Source organism: Macaca fascicularis, chromosome 7 (assembly GCF_037993035.2).
Source record: "Macaca fascicularis isolate 582-1 chromosome 7, T2T-MFA8v1.1".
Taxonomy (NCBI): domain Eukaryota; kingdom Metazoa; phylum Chordata; class Mammalia; order Primates; family Cercopithecidae; genus Macaca; species Macaca fascicularis.
The window spans coordinates 129,398,698-129,416,194 of NC_088381.1; the positions used below are offsets into that span (position 1 = coordinate 129,398,698).

The following is a 17,497-nucleotide window of genomic DNA, read 5'->3' on the forward strand; positions in this document are numbered from 1 at the left end:
TTAGCATCCTGGAGGCATTAGGAAGCCTCTGAAGTTCACCCCTACTGATTTGTCCCTCATTATCCTTATTCTGCCTTCTAGGAACTAGAGCTAAGCACCTTTCTTAACAATGCAGAATGCCAGTGTAAAGATCTGCTCTGGGGAGGTGTGTGTTCAGAGAAAGCCCTGGTAAGGGGATGAAGGAAAACATGGTTTTAGCGTCAAAGACCAGGTTTGAGCACTTGCCCCCTTTTCCAGTTGTTGGCTGGAGCTGGATCACACTGGCTTATGAGAGCTGATTGTGCACATCTCTTTCAAGTTAGTGCTTGGAGAGCTCACAATGGTAGCTTAAAATTGGTTATTGGTTATTGTGGGAATATTTACACCATGGAAATTGGTAAGTGCTAAAAGTTAGGACTTTTTTTTTTTTTTTTTTTTTTTTTGAGACTGGGTCTCACTGTGTTGCCTAGGCTGGAGTGCAGTGGTGTGAGCCTAGCTCAATGTAGCCTCAAAGTCCCGGATTTCCTGGACTCAAGTGATCCTCACACCTCAGCCTCCTGAGTAGCTGGGACTACAGGCTCCTGCACTATGCCCAGCTAATTTTTTTTTTCAACTTTTGTAGAGATGAGTTATTGCTATCAACTTAGGCTGGTCTTGAACTCTTAGCCTCAAGCGATCCTTCTTACCTGGGCCTCCCAAAGTGCTGGGATTACAGGCATGAGCCACTGCAGCTGGCCACGCCTTTTATTAGTTTTATTATTTAGACAGCTTACCAGCACAACCTTGCAAATAGGGAGATAGTGAGAAAATCATGGTCTTTGGAACCAGGCAGGACCAAGTTCACCCTGACTCTGCTCAGCTGTTATCATTGAAAGGGATATATTTTGGAGATACTGAAACTTCTGTGAACCTTAGTTTCCTTGTCTGTAAAAGTAAGAAATTTTAGTTTCCTTGTTGGTAAATTAATAACTAAAACCAAAATATTAACTACCTCAAAGGGTAGTGTGAGGATCAAATGAGGTGATGTCCGTAGATTGCTAACTAAATTAAGCTCCTTCCCTTGGGGCACATAGAGAACAACTTCCAGGGAGAAAAAGAAAACAGGCCTGAATTTCAGCTTTTTGCTTTTAGCTGTGGAAAATATTCCCAGACGCTTCACAGCCTCGCGTCCTCATACGCTATTGGCCAGTTTAGCGTCACATGACCATCCCTAACGCCAATCACTTGGCAAGGGAAAAATGAGAGCCAAGCCACAGCTCCTGAGGGAGCCCTGGAGCCCCTGTTGGCCTTAGTGGGATTTTTAAAGCCCCCTAGATGGTTCCAGTGCGCAGTCAGAATACCAAACCAATGGCTGAGAGTCGAAGTCTCGGACAAAACCCTAGCCCCCGGGGGCTGGAGAGAGGTTCATTCTCTCCTGAAGGACCAGGTAATGGAAAGTGCAGACTCAGTCTCCATTCCCAGCTACTGGACAATCGTGGGGCAAAGAGCTCAGTGGGAAAAATCAAAGGCATTAAAAATGGTTATTCTTAGAGATAAGGTGTATAACTGTTGGAAAGCAGAAATAAAGTATTGAATTAAGCTTTGAGAAATGGTTCTATAATAAGGGGTGGGAGGGAGAGAGTTTAAAAAGCTTTTGCAATTTATCTGATAGGGTAAGACATGGCCAGCTGTACTTACTGAAGAGGACTGTTTGCCCTGTCCGTTCTGAAGCTCCTGTTACAGCCGTGAGTTAAGCCCTGTGAACACCACATGTGCTTATTGTAGACAAACCCTGCCACAAAGCCACAGGCACAGCACACTTCTCTGTTAGGTCTGTATCTCTTAGAATATTAGGACCCTAACTGGGATTCTAGCAGCTTACTTCCTGAGGCTCAGAGCTGCCTCCTGGATTCGGAGAACCTGTCAACACCATCTGCTGAGTATATAATGTGGACTGTGAGAAATACGGACTTGGAATCAGGAGACATGGATTTGAAACTTGATGCATTCATCCTGGGCCGGCTGTTAAACACTCCCAATCCTTGTTCTCTACCTCTATTAAATGACAATACTAATAACCATACCCACCTCATAAGATTGTGATGAAGATAAAAAAGGATAAGTTGGCTGGGTGCATTGGTTCACACTCCTTTTAATCCCAGCACTTTGGGAGGCCCAGGGAGAAAATCGTGTTAGGCCAAGAATTTGACATCAGCCTAGTCAACACAGCAAAACCTCATCTCTTCAGAAAATAGAAAAATTGGTCAGGTATGGTGGTGTGCGCCTGTAGTACTAGCTACTTGGGAGGCTGAGGTGGGAGGATCACTTAAGCCCAGGATTTTGAGGCTGCAGTGAGCTATGATAACACCATTGCACTCCAGCCCGGGCGGCAGGGCAAGGCTGTTTCTTTAAAAAAAAAAAAAAGAGAGAGAGACAGAGAATAACTTGTGAACTCTTAATTCTTAATACAAATTATATTTGGTTGAGAGATCAGTGTATCAGTATTTCCCCATCTAAAGTTCCCATAGCCATCAGACAAGGAAGGGAGGAGAAGAAGCACTTTCCAGTTCATCCCGGAGCAGGTGGAGTTCAGACCCTGCTTCTAAGAGCAGGCCCCCATCTCTTCACTCCCCCTGCTTTATTCCCCAGTCACCCTCACCCTCATTTGATTTCATTTGCCAGGAAGGGATGAGGAAAATGGAACCAAGGATTTGTATTGTTTGTGTTTCCCACCACAGTCTGTCTCAGAGGCAGAACATGAGAAGTCCGGAATTTCTCCCTGGTCGTCTCTGCACAGCCCCTGGTGCCACCTGTAAAGATTTCCATTCCAAGTGAAAGCCACTGCACTTCAAAAGCAGCAGAGATGGGTTCTCCTTCATGTTCCCTGTATGTGAGGGAGAGAACCAAACACCAGGGTCAAACAGAGACACTTCCAAACCTGTGCCTTATTTCTGGGGAGAAAAAAGAAAAAACACTGATTCAATCTGGGATATGGTAGCTTTCTGTCTCAGAAAGCTGGGCAGGACCAGAGAAAGTGGCTTTGTGAAATGTGGGGACAAAGCTAGCTCAGGGCTCTGCTCTTTCTCAGCTGGCCATCCGTCAGGGGAATCAGGGCAGGCCTTCCCGTCCCAGCTGACTTGGAGCCACACAGCAGCTTCCAGATTCCATGGCCAGCGCGACAAACGCATGGCCTTGGCTGAGGAAGCACAAGTTCTGCGGGGATGACTGGATCCCAGGTCCCAGGAGAGATAGCGAGACATGTTGGAAACACTGTTTCTGGAATCTTGTGCTTGACTGCTCAGGAATGTGTGGTCTGGGTAACTTTCTGGTTTGACTTACAGGAAGGTCTGATGGGGGCAGAGCGGGAATGTTGTAACAGCCCTAGATCACCTTGGAAAAATACTGTTCGCCTGCCAGCCCGGAACTGCCATTCCAGGAAGCAGCTGCTGGTGAATCAGCAGCCTCCCCTTTCCTTGTGGCTCCAGGAAGCACGTCTAGGGCCTCCCCCACCTCCCCTCCAGGAAGGGAAATGCCCACTAGCCATATACAGGCTGTTCTGGAAGGGACTAGAGATGGGGACTCCATAGCCGATTCTCCATTCTGCCCCACCCCACACCCCACACCACACAAAGGGAATTGGAAAAGGGAAGACAGACCCCTAAGCCTCAGACTCAGGCTTTTGATGTAGAAAATCATACATCGTTTCTAAGTCTCTTGTCTGGAGTTCACAACAATAAAACTAGGTAGAAATCTCTACACGCTGGTTGGCACGGGTTACATTGGCCTCAACATAACGTCTGTCTCTTACCTGCAGAGCCAGCCTGGGGCTGAGAAGCTCACGGAGGTTGTCGGTTGGCTCTGGTCAGGTGGCTGTTTGGGTATGAGGGCCATTTGTACTCAAGGTCAAGGAGCAGCCTCAGTAGGCCATTAGACAGCTGGAAGAGTCTTGGGAAAACGTAGGGGGACCATAACGCCAGCTGTCCATTCCCTCCATGGGCCCTCTGGTGCCTCCGCCTGGGTGGAGAGTCTCTGCTTTCTGCCTTTCCATTGGCCAATCTCTGGCCTCCTCCTGAGGTTGCTGCTGTCCCTGGAACGACTTTGGGCTACTGGACACAGCAGTTATGCCTCAATTTCCCTATAGCTACATGGAGCTAATTAAACAGTGGATGGATTTGGAGAGGTGGATCATTTCAGATTCGCTCCTGGATTTTCACCCCCACTTGAGAGAGCTAAATCTCCTTCTTTCTTCTTTCTCTCTTTTGCTCTTTTTCTGTGTGTGTGTGTGTGTGTCTGACTCACCTCTGTGCGGTTACGTTTAAACACCAGTTTAGATCCCAATGACCCACATTCAGCCTTAGTGACTCTGAAGCAAGTCCATGCTCACTGATGACTCAGGAGAACTGGGACCTTGAAAGATGAGCTGAGTCAATGAATGTGAGCTGTGGAGTTTTTACCACTCCCCCTCTCCCAATCCTTTTGTAATGTACCCACTCCCTTAGCTTTCTCTGAGCGTCAGTGTCCTTGGCCTTCCAGGGCTTGTGTGAGTACATGGAGGAATCAAGGGAGAGGTGGGTGAGATCACCACAACCACCCTCCTCGACTCTTCATCCTCGAGGCCTTTAGGACAGGTGCCCCCAGGCTCCATGGGAGGCAGGCAGCTGTGCAGGCTGCAGCAATGTGAACAGGGAAGCCGAGAGGAGGGTGTTGGGACAGGAGCCAGCTCTAAGCAACCTCCTACAGGTGATGGTTTTGGCTTCACCTGTTGGCCAGAGCCCTCCAGCAGAGAGGGGGAATTTATATGCTACTGTGAAACTTCTAGATAAACCCGAAGTCAGGGTAAATGAAGGTAGAGGGAAGAGAAGGACCTCCCAGGGACCAGCCCCTGGAGCTCATTTCCTCCCCTGAGAAACAATGTCACCCTCATTCCTCTCCTTTCTCTGCCTGCCTTTGCTCAGTTTCCATTCACTGCCTCTGTTACTTTGGGTTGTTTATGGTTAAGCCCAGTGGTTCTCATCAGCCACACCTGGAAACTTGTTAGAAGTATAAATTCTCAGACCCCATCCCGGGCCTACTGAATCAGCAGCCCTGGGATGGGGCCAGCAGATCTGTGTTTTAACTAGCCCACCAGCTGATTCCAATGCCTGCTCAAGTCTGGGAACCCCTGGCCTCACCTCTCTCTCCAGTTAGGCTACCGCCTCCTAGAAAGTACTGACTTGAGAGGGCTTAGTGTAGTCCTGGGCACCCAAGGACTCAGCTCTGCACAGAAACTGTACCAGGAAAGTAGAAAGAAGATTCAAGGAGGCAGTCTGGTCATGATCCGAGTTCAAACCCAAGGCTTAGGACCTGGGTTCCAGTTGGGTGACCTTGGCCAAGTCACTTCTCAGACTCCCCGGTTCCTCCTCAGTAAAGTAGATGGAAGAACTGGGTCTCTGGGATTTGGGTAGTTCTCATGTCTAGAAATCTGGATCCGGCCAGGGCCTGGCTCATGATTCCCCTCCTGCGTGTGCTGACTCTGCCCAGCCCCCGTGGAAGAGTCAGCATGCAAGGGAGGAATAACGAGGCAGGCCCTGTGCTTCTCCTGGTCCTCGGGCAGTTAATGTTTGTGAATGTGCGATATGGAGTGGGAGAGATTGAATCTAGAAATGAATTAGAAACATAGGAGGAGAAGCCAGAGCCCGCAACAGTAATGAAGCCCATCCTTTGAGTGTTTGCCCCTGGCGGGTTGAAGGCGGAGTCCCTCTGTCAGGAACTCAGTTGAACTGGGAGAGGGAGCTGCCAGGTGTCACAATAGTCAATTAAGGCAACAAGCCCAAAACAAAAGAATCAAGCTTTCAATCATGTCCTGCAATGGTATAAGCAAGTATCTGAAACCAGAGAAAGCGTGGCCTCTCCCCGTTCCATTTCCCCCGTGGAACACACAGGGGCCCAGGGTCAAGCAGGTCAGCGGGAATGTGGGCTTGGGGTGGTCTCACTGCTGACAGGGCCCTGAACAAAAGGCTCTGGAAGTTGTATGGACTCTGGGGCCAAGAGCAAGGGACCGGGAAGGCTAGGAGTGGAAGTACTAGGTTCTGAGTCATTGTGGGGAAAAGTGACTTCAAGGTTTCTCTCCCTTCCCTGCCCCACCCAAAGGAGGCCTCAGCAGAGGCGCCTAAAGAACACCTCTCCCCAAGGCTTCTAATGAACCCAGGAATGAAGGCTCAGGGGCTAGGAATGCAAACATGTGATGACTATGACCAGCCAGAGACCTGAGACCTTGAAAGCTCCCTCCAGAGACTGCCACGCATGGGCTGCGCCCCAGGTCTGGTGTAGGGGTCAACTTTCCCTGAGTTTATGGTCAGGCCTGAAAAAACACACACAAGTTTTTCACCAGGAGGCCCAGGGAGATACTATGTGGCCTCTTCTCCCGCCTACCTCTTCTGAGCCACCCTTTCCAGCTGTCAGGCAAGTATCAGGGCACCTACCTCTGCACAGAAGGGCAATGACTTTCTCCAGGTGGAAATCACTTTTCATCCAAATGTCTAGGCTCAAAGCTCTTGGTGTCTGCATTTTAAGCTCTGGGTATCTCTGGGAAATAATAGAGAGGACTAAGTACAAACACCCATCGAGCCTTCACATTATTGGCACATGTAAGATTCTGTTAGGTCAAGTGGCACCCTCCTTAGCCTTTTTCTGAGGATGACCATGTGTTAATTGCTACAGATCAGAACTGTCTTCCTGAAAGTTGTCCAGGGCTGTGGGAAAAAAGTTGAATATTTCAGTGCAAGTTCTATTGACACTAAAGCTACCACTGAATCACTCACTTATCCCAGCCTATACTTTTTTTTTTTATTTTTTAATTTTTTCAGACAGCGTCTTACCCTGTCACCCAGGGTTGATGGAGTGGCATGATCTTGACTCACTGAAACCTCTGCCTCCTGGGTTCAAGCGATTCTCCCACCTCAGCCTCCCGAGTAGCTAGGACTACAGGCACCCACCACAACATCCAGCTAATTTTTGTATTTTTTGGTAGAGACAGGATTTCGCCATGTTGGCCAGGCTGGCCTTGAATTCCTAACCTCAAGTGATCCACCACCTCAGCCTCCCAAAGTGCTGGATTATAGGCAGGAGCCACTGTGCCTGGCCTAGCCTATACTATTTTCTTTATATTATGTACTTATGTGTCCTGTCTTTTCTATCAGATGGTAAGCTTCCTGAGGACAAAGATGATGTCTTACATGTGTGTATGGCACCCAGAGTATTTTGCTCTCAAATATGTACTGCTCAGATAAGCTTTCAGGATACAGAACCTCAGATACCCACAAAACTGTCTCTCCTAGTGTTGTCTGGAAATAAGTCTTACGTTTATTTACTTTTACATATAACTGTATCTTATCTTCCCAGGAAGATTGGAAGTATATTTATGTTTAAGGCATCACAGTAGCTGGCTCATCATTAGCTGTCAACAAGTAAATACTTCACCATTAGATTTCTTGGAGCCGTCTTCACCAAGAGACAGAAAGTTAACTGGAACTAAAATTTTAATCCTCTCAAACTCCAAGAAGACCTGTTTCCCAGGCATGATCCAACAGAATCTCTGCTTTTTAGAGTCCCTTGGAGAGGTTATTTCTGAGGACAGCAAGCTAACAGGATCACCCCCCACCACCCTTTGCTTCTATTTGCCCTAGTACTCAGACTTAATTGGTGGGGACATGGGTCTGTGTATAAAGCGCTTGGAAAGTGTTTGTTATTATTCATCAGGGCCACCATTTGAAATTGGCCAGCACAGTCATCCCTACTTGGCCATAGTAATCAAGGCGTGGCTGAGAAAGAAGGAATGTGTGTTTCAACAAGCCAGAGAACTGGTCTTCTGCTTTCTAAATGGACAATTTATATAATTTACATAGAGAGGCATCTTCCACTCTAGGCATGCACAACCCAGCCCGCCGTCCCAGTACATTCTTCTCTTTCCTTACATTTACCCATCCCACCTGCCCCTCCTGCTTTTTTGAAGGTGAGCGAGCAGTTCCCAGGCTTACAGCTCAGTTGGACTGCGGTTGCCCCGTCTTCTCTGGTGATTTCTCTGTCTTATGGTCAGGAGCCAGACTCTGGGTCTGTTCAACTATGTAGAGGAAAGGTCACCAGAGAAATTCCAGTTTGGCATTCCTGTAGGGATCAGAGATTCTGACTGCTCAACAAAATTACCTGGAGGAGAATTTTAATAATATGGCTTCCTGGAACTTACCCGGAAACATTCTGATTCAGTCAGACTGGGGTGAAGCTCAATTGGCTATCTTTTTCTAAATCTTTATAGATGATTCTGATGCACTGGCAAGTTTGGACATTGGATAAATTCTAAGCTCTCTGAGATCAGGAAACGTATGAGTATCGCATTCTGTATCCCACAATGACTAACTCAGCACCTGGCACACAGCAACACTTTAGAAATTGTTATTGAGTCAATGAGCAAATGGATGGTTGAAAATAGGTTGGTGGATTGGGAGTACAGTCAACCTAGCATCTTTTAAAATAATTTTTAAATTGACAAATAATAATTGTACACACTTATGGGGTACATAGTGAAGTTTTGATATGTATCATGTACAGTAGGTCAGGGTAATTGGCATATCCATTATCTCAAACATTTATCATTTCTTTGTGTTGGAAACGTTCAATATCCTCCTTCTAGCTATTTGAAATTATATTCAAATATATAGATAATCATCCCACAGTGGTATAGAACAGTACAGCTTATTCTTCCTATCTAGCTGTAATTGTGTTGACTTTAACAAATCTCTCCCTATTCATCCCTTCCCAGCCTCCAGTGTCCTCTGTGCTACTGTTTACTTCTATGAGATCAACTGGTTTTATTAGCTTCCACATGTAAGAACATATAGTGGTTAACTTTGCCTTCCTGGTTATTTCATTCAACATAGTGTCCCTCCATTCTACCCATGTTGCTGCACAGGACTGCATGATAGAATTTGATTCTTTTTTATGGCTGAGTCGTATTCCATTGTTAAATACACACACACACCCCCCATGTTTTCTTTATCCAGTCATTTGTTTCTGGACCCCTGGTCAACCTAGCATCTTACCTAAAGGCTAGTTAAGGGCCAATGGAGGCAGAAGGCCAAACCACTCACAGTGGGGCCAGGGATAGGAATAAGGCAGCAGTGTGCGGGTGGAAATAGAAGAAAACTTAGTTAATTTGATCCCCAAGTGGGAGAACATGACCCATGTCCTTGAAAATGCTGCTACTTTCAGCGATGCTGCCGCTTGCTGCCCCTGTGCTGGGACTTACAGGACTTGTGCTCTCCAGTCCCACCTAAGAAAGCAAATTGGATCCGTCACTTCCCTGTTTAGACCTTCCAAGGCCCTGCATTGTTCTCAGGATGAAGTCAATGCTCCTTTCTCTGGCTGAGTCCTGGCTCCTCCTCAGCCCATCACTGCTACTTGCCCTCATCTGTCTGTGCCCACCGGCCACCTTGCCTTCCTGCAGATCCTACCGCCTGCCATGTTCTGTCACCAGCCTCTGTCCTCTCTGCCTACAATGCTCATTCCCTGCCCCCATGTCCCCTAGCAAATTCCCATGCGACCATTACATTACAGCCTAAAAGCATCCGCTTCTCTTTTCCCCGGGGGCTGCCAGTTCCCTGGGGTAAAGGTCAGTCTGTTGTGTCCAAACCCAGCCAGTAGATGCTCCCATGTTTGCTGAATGAACAGAAGTTGGGACGGGAAACCAACAGACACTCAGGACTGGGGTTCGTTTTTGTTCCTGTAAAACTGGATTGATTCTGCAGAGGTACCAACATGCCCGTTGATTTAGATCTATCGAGGAATTGGGGTAGAGGCTGGGGTGGGAGTTTTGCTAAGAAGAAAAGAAGGTGAAAGTGGGAGATTCCACAAGAGACCAGATTGTCATGCCCAATCTGCCGCTAGGGTCAAAGACCAGCTCCCTGGTCACACTTGGCCAAGGCAGGCTGCCGAGCTGGCTCCAACCCTGAGCAAAGCCAGGCAGCCGCCCAGGTGGGTGAAGGCTGCAGGTTGCACTCAGGCGTGACGCCGGGGTGCAGGTGGGAGTGGCGTCCGGATGCGTGGGTGCAGCGCTCGCCCGCCCGCGGTCAGGCGCACCGCGGGAACCGGTCAGGTGCGCCGTGCGGGGCGGGGCGGAGGCAGGGCGTGCGCCCCCAGGCTGGTGCCGGGGGCAGAGGATTCGCCTGCTTGACGCGCTGATGCCTTGATTTGGTCTGACAAGTAGAGGCTGCTTTGAGAAGCGGCCTGGATTTTTGACATTCAGCAAGCTAGAAATAACCAGCTGGGCTCCTGGCGCTCTGGCCATAAATGTCTTGCTCTTTCCAGGCAACTGCCAGAATGAAGGGGCTTTTCCCCAGTGTAGACCTGCGCTCTGTCTGCTAGGAGGCCTAGGTTCCAGTCCAGGCTCAGCTTCTGACTCCCTACTTTAGGAGGAATCACTGAATTGACTGCAGCTCGGCTTCTGCCATGTAAAATGGGGCTGTTGTTGGCTGAGCCTCTTCTGCCTCTGGTAGAAAATGATTCCAAATGGCTGCCCTGTCCACCCTAATCCCATGGCCCGAACTTGATGTCTGCTGCTTCTAGAAGCCTAGTGCTCCAAATATCTGCTCTGGGAGGAACTTGCAGGTGATCCTGATTGGAAATGGAGCTGATTAACCTTTTGTGTTATCATTGACTCTGTGAGAATCTGTTGAAATCTAGGGGCTCTTACCCTAGACAAATGAACACACCAGCCAAATATAGCTTACAAGTGCAGAGAGCTGCTGGTCTGAACCACAGACCCCTGGTTTAACATCTGTAATCTAGTCAACCCCTCTTTTTCCTTGAAGGCTGAACCAAGCATGAAGGGTTTTCCCCACCTTCCAATCCTCATACCTGCAGGCACCCCCTTTTCCTGCTTCCTCCCTTCAGTCATCTTCCTCACCATCCCCCATGCTTGGGCATGCTCAGGGGGGAAATTGTCCTATAAATATCTGTAAAAGGCATGGTATGTCCTGTAGCAGAGAAAGCAAAAAACAAAAAAAATAATTCCCCCACCCCTGGCGTGGCATGTGCAGAGCTCTGCCTGATCCTTCTCTCCCACAAGCCTGGGGGGTGGGTAAAACAAAGTGGGAGGTGAAGCTGCTGCAGCGAAGTGCCTCTTCAGAATCTTCAGTACCCTTCAGAGTCAGCGCTGTCATCACTATCACATAAACTGTACAACTCCACTGTCAACCAGCAGCCGCCTGGCTGGCAGCAGGAAGAGGCAATGCCATTTTGCACAGTAGCTTGCTTGCCCAAGGTATTGCCTGGCAAATGGGCTTCTTGTGCAATGGGAAACCACAGGGAGGGGACTCTTAAATGTACCCAAAAGAAACAGCTCTAACAATAGATGATTCAACAGGCTAGTAATTGGCGCTCACTCTTACCACATTGTTTTGATAAAATGACATAGCCCAACTGCGGATATAAAGGCAGTAAATAGAAAAGCTAACCTCTTGCTACTCAAATTGTGGATGAGACAAGCGACATCCCATCACCAGAAGCTTGATAGAAAGGCAGGCTCTGTCCCAGACCTATTGAAAGGAGATCTGCATTTTAGCAGAATTGCCAGAGGATTCACATCTTAATGTTTCAGAGGCCTAATCCAAAGTCTTCTGATAATGATCATTAGAGTCCCAGCCATTCCCCACTTCCCCCTGGGAAAACCACAACAAATAGACCAAATTCCTCCAAGCCCTGCTCATAAGAAGAACCCACAACCCACAGACACCCCCTCACTCAACTAGAGACCTCACCCACCTGTTTGCAGAGTCACCCACCTTGGGCTATTATTCTTTTCTATTATTTAATCTTCTGGGAAGACAGAGGTCTTCTATCTGATGATAAAAATGACAAAGGAGAACCTCCTGAACAGAATCCAGTTTGCCTTTAGCTTTAGCCATCACTCTGACCTAGTGCTGCTGGACTCAGTTCCAAGGTCTAACTGTCAAATGCTTTAGGGGAAATGGGAGGAGGAGAAGTCCCTGGAGTTACCCATGTGCACAGCCTGGCACTGTTTTCACTTGCCTTTGGAAATGAAGGTGCAGAAACCATGGGAGGTAAGGAAGGCACAGACTAGTGACTTCCAGAGTGGGACAGAAGGGAAAAGATGGAAGACAAGTACAGAAAACCACTCAGGAAAAGATAGGCTGGAGTGATGCCTGCTGAGACAGGGTCCTGATCTCCTAGGACTTCCCTTTCTGCCTGTTCTGTACAAATACCTAGGGTTTTGTGGTTTAGGAAAAGAGATGCTTAGCAAGCTTATAGAAAATGTAATGTGGGCACTTTGTTGCTGTCCTGGCTTTTAAAGGACTCAGAAGCAGATCAACTTCAAGGTGTTAGCTACTCTGTTTGTAGCCTTAGAAAGACATCCTTGATGTTTTATTGTTCTGCCTTTGCTCAGAGCTGGAAACTCTCCCTGGGGAAATGGTTCACCTTGAAAGAGATGCTATTGTAAGTGAAAATGTTTTAGCTTCACTTCCAATCTCTGGTTCCTTGTGGGAAGTAACTGCTGCTGTGGTATGTATGCCCTGTGCCTTTTATTGCATCTTTACCTCAGTGGACACAGCTGGTTAAAACTTATGTTTCCATGGAGATTGATTCAGAGAACAGGAAAAATAACTGTAAAAAAAAAAACTGCACAGTACAAGGGCTAGATTCAGGTTGTAGAACAAAGTGATTATTACTTAGAATCCTGGATTAGCAAGAGAATCAGAAAGATGCTGAGATTATCTAGTGTTATCACCATCCACGTGAAATGCAGAATAAAACTTTTTCCCCACGACCTAGATATTGGGCAGTTTATTATAGATGCTACAAAGGGATTTATTATGTTTTTCCCAAAATGGTTAATTAGAGGCATCCCAAATTACAACTCCTTTAGCATAACTCCCAGCTCCAGGCAGCCTACTTACTATGGGCCCAGCTACTGACAGCTCAGCTCTCTTTGCCAATCCAAGTTTTTTTCCCAAAATGCTCAAACTTTTCTTCTCCAAGAAGACTTCCTGAATGATCCCAGTTCATAGGGATCTCATCCTTAATGCAGGGGAAATTCACTGTTCAGGAATAGTCTCCATACCATCACACTCTTCTTTTTGTATAGTCATGGAATTCTTCTCCAGTTGTTTTTTTCTTGCCTGTCTACACAGATAGATCAGTAGCCTTCAATAGTCTGCATCTCCTGTTATCTTGCAGCCTCCTACTATAAACAGTAGGTGCTTTACTTATGCCAGTTGGGTTGACCTAGACAGTAGTCTCTAAGTAGCAGGTCCTTGGTTCATCCATCTGAAACCAACGACCTCTTAGGCAGACTGAGAAAGGGTTAGGACTGTTGACACTGGGACATCCTTGGCTCTGTATGAATGTTGTTTTTAAAAGCAGGGGTTTTGTCTCCAGTGCATTGAAGAGATAAAACCCCATTGTCAGCATATTTCTTCAGGGTCTTTCTGTGTTAAATCTCACTGCCAAGTCAGAGTCCCAACACACAGACTCTCACTTTTCCCTGTGCAATCCCCAGCAATAGGCAGAAGTGAGGCAAGTAGGAGAATGTGCTCAAATCATGGCCTGTTCTTAATAAAAGAAACCAGGACAGCTTGGGGCTGGCTCATTTCTTCTCAAATTCCCCTAGTGTTCTGAACCAAACATACGAAAAGAGTAGATTTGTTTTATTCACAGGTATTAATGCTTCTCTGAAAGCAGTTGTTTGGGTGGCTGGAATATCAGTAGTCATTGACCAATAAGGCTTGCAGGTGTGAATCAGACTCTGGACTTCCAGAGCAGAGCTACTATCTACTACTCTACATCACCTTCATCCTTACAGAATCACTGAGAACATTCATTCATTCACAAGCAGTCATGTCTGCCGCCTGCCAGGCACTTGTAGTAGGCATTAGAGATACAATGGCAAGTGAAACAGACACAGCATGTAATCTACTGAGAGAGACTGGGAATTAATTCCATAAGTAAAAGTAAGTATATAATTATCAATTGTGATAAAGGCCCTGAAGCAAAAGAATAGGATGTTCTGCAATAATATTACAAGAGCTTTATCTGATCTAATGTGTATGGGGAGGGGAAGCCTCAGGGAATGCTTCTCAGGGGAAGTGACATTTGAGCTGAGCATTGAAAGAAGAATAAAAATTAAAAAGTAAAGAGGGGGCCAGGTGCGGTGGCTCACACCTGTAATCCTAGCACTTTGGGAGGCCGAGGCAGATGGATCACTTGAGGTCAGGAGTTCGAAACCATCCTGGCCAAAATGGTGAAACACCATCTCTACGAAAAATACAGAAAAATTATCTGGGTGTGGTGGCAGGTGCCTGTAATCCCAGCTACTTGAGAGGCTGAGGCAGGATAACTGCTTGAACCCGGGAGGCGGAGGTTTCAGTGAGCCAAGATCGCACCACTGCACTCCAGCCTAGGCAACAGTGAAACTCTGTCTCAAAAAAAAAAAAGTGAAGAGGAGTTAGAGAGTGCTCAGGATATAAACAGTTAGTTCATTGGAGGAAGTGGAGTAAAGTCCTTGTGGCTGGATTAAAGGGAACAGGGAAAACCAAGATATACAGAGGTAGGCAGGGGCTGGATCACATGCATACACAGTATTGAGGACTTTGGCTTTTATTTTGGAACAGTGGAAGGCCGTTTTAAGCAGAGGATGAGAACATTAAATTTATGTGTCCAGAGATTGCTCTGATGAGACAAGCGGTGAACAAAAACATCATTACTCAGGTCTCATCCAACTCTTCCATTGTATATTCTAATAAACCACCCAAGTTCTGCTTTCATAGCTCTGAGCCAAAGTGAGTTATACCTCCCCAGGCCCACTGAAAATCCCAGAGAGCTTACTGAATGGCATGGGGGCCCTGGTAAAACTCACTGTTCAGGCTTTTGAATCTGGGCCACTTCATTACTATCAGCATTTTGCCTCCACTCCCAAGGAATAAATCCTTAAAATTATAACCTTTGGGTCCCCATGCCCAGGCAGGCTCGCTTCTGTTGGATCACAGTAATCATGGTTTTGACTATGAATTGCCGATCCCAAATTAAATGATTAACCCAAGGTCAATGAGCTAGTCAGCTGCCACACCAAGGACAGATTTTCAATTCCCTGCACTCAAGGCAGATGCACTCCTCAGGACGGCTGTCAGAGGCTTAGAAAAAGAAAGTGTTCCATGTTCCCAAAACATGTAAACTTATTCTTTGCTATTAATGTTTATTCTGTGACTCAGAAGTTCCCAGGATCATTTTCTGGGGTGATCAGAAAATCTCTTTGAGGGGGAAATGGTTCCTTACTTGAAAAGTGTTTTTAGCCAAGTTGGTTCTTCCGTAGCTATGAGCATCCTTTGAGGATGATGCTGGCTTTCTTGCGGGCTGCTCCACCTTGCTATTTCCTGAAGCTACTGGAACAGTTGAAACAGGCATATGAATAACCCCTGGGTTGCCAAAAAGACACCGCAATCCTTAACAGGTTTTGATCTGAAAAGGAGCGGTTTGTTCACTTGATTTGCTTTATGAATTTTGCAACATTGGCAGGTTGTGCCTGGGCCTTTCCCAGCCCTCTCTGCAGAAATGAGAACCAGGATTACTCATCCTTCTGTATTTTAAAGGAATTCCAGGAGTGCTCAGACAAGCTGCTGAAAAAAAAAAAAACTGTTGTTATTTGACAACTTCTGAGCATGGATGTTTCAGGCCCCAGTAATGCCATGAAAATAGAAATGGCCCTTGTGCCAGAGGTAGCATTCTACTTCCATCAGGTGAGGTGGCAAGGCACGCAGGGTTGTTGGGGTGGCTCCCCGAAAGAGAGGCTGCTAGAAAAATTGGACCTACATGCCCAGCTTTGTCCTTGCAGGCAGAGCTCCTCCTTCAACCCACTTCTCACTCTATGAACTGATCTGTCCTGACAGCTGCCAAATTAGTCCTCTCATTCCTGGAGCTCGCTTTGGCACTCTCACGAATGCTTCTTTCAAAGTCCACTCTTCATTTAAAACGTTGCTCAGCCTTACTTCAGGGGTGAAATAAACGGCCTTAAAATTTTTCATAGAAAAGCACAGTTTCAACAAGCAAATAGGTTCCAAAGAATATGTAAATTATGGTGCTAGAACTTCCCCACCAAATTCAAATCTGTATTTGGATATAAGTGTTCTGTAAACAATTCTGAAGAACACAGATGTCAGAAGCAATTCCATGATGCCTGTTACCGTCTTTCTGTAATTTTTCAAATTTTGTTTTATTTTAAAATGACAATCATTGTATATACTTATAACATACAATGTGATGTTTGGATATATGTATACATTATGAAATGATCATATCAGGCTCTTCACATATCCATCACCTCACATACTTCTCAATTCCTTGTAGTGAAAACATTAGAATCCATTCTTTTAGCAATTTTGACATATACATTATTATTAATTGTAGTCACCTTGCTGTGCAATTTTCTTTCTGACCCATGCATATCGGAATATCTTTTCTGTTTTATTCCTCCAAATTGGACCAGTCCCTCTGTTTGGGTCTAAGACCATGTTGGCCAAAAAGCAGAATCTAAATCCAGTCTAGAGTCTGATGGGAATAAAATGATGTGCTCCTCCCTCAGTTACTGACTGATCATCCCATCTGTCACCAACTGATGCGGTGGCCCTGGACAAACCACCTGACTGCTCTGTCCTCACTTTCTTTGTTTGCAGGAAAATGATAATACTACTCTTATGTGCTCACAGAGTTCTGGTGAAACATTTTTAATGTGCAGTATGTGGATGAACTTTGCAAAGTTTAAATATAGTATAGAAGTATAATCATGTTATTATGTGAAATAGTGTTCTCCAACCCATTCTCTCTATTCTCCCTGGAAGACAAACAAACAAAAGTCGTGCCAAACTAAGCATTTGTGATGGCAGGCCTAATTTACGTCTTGTCCAGAGTGGAGAAAGCTGGCACTATCGTGAGATGCATCCCCTGGTCCCTAAGAATAAACACACTCTACATCTCTGCCTTGTGTTTGCTTCCTTGCACTGTCTCCATGGCCTGTACCTCAGGTTGGGGATAGGGGAGTACCAATTCCTGGAGGCATAGTCTGTTGAATATTGGCATAAATTCCACCAAACATTTTGGCCTGGCTGCCAATTTTTGGAGGGCTTGAAAAACAGTTTTGTGTGTGCACTGACTCTCACAGTGTCTTTCTTACACTGTAAATTACTGAAGACAGAAACCAGTCCCTGCCATTCTTTTTTAATGATGCAGTGATTTCCAGACGTGAGTAAATGCTTCTAAGGGCAAAGGGCTATGGTTACACAGCTGTCACCAAATAGCTGGCATGTCTGGGGTGTGGTTCTCCATTTCTCTGGACCTCATTTTTCTAAGTTGGAGGTATTCAAATACCATTTGGTGAAACCCTTTGGTAGAGGTATTATTATTATTATTCTTATTTTTTGCATTTTTGGCATCTGTATAAATTTGAGCTAATAGAAAAAGTTTAAACACTGCTGCTTTCAGCACTAATCCTCTAATGCTC

General features: G+C 46.2%; 1 long non-coding RNA gene across 5 annotated transcripts in view; it reads right to left on the reverse strand.

The window, feature by feature from the left end:
• Window positions 1-2,401: 2,401 nt before the first annotated feature.
• LOC135971993 (uncharacterized) overlaps window positions 2,402-17,497 on the reverse strand; it is a 92,740-nt gene continuing 77,644 nt past the window's right edge. Inside the window, exons 1-4 of one of the 5 annotated variants that reach the window (XR_012415846.1) lie at window positions 11,772-11,940; window positions 11,445-11,525; window positions 6,420-6,522; window positions 2,402-2,842 (exon numbers count right to left, since the gene is read on the reverse strand). This is a non-coding gene — a long non-coding RNA (uncharacterized lncRNA). Of the gene's footprint in view, window positions 2,843-6,419; window positions 6,523-7,973; window positions 8,111-11,444; window positions 11,526-11,751; window positions 11,941-17,497 lie in introns of those variants that run through there. The other 4 variants (XR_010588512.1, XR_012415847.1, XR_012415848.1 and 1 more) reach the window with 4 other exon arrangements.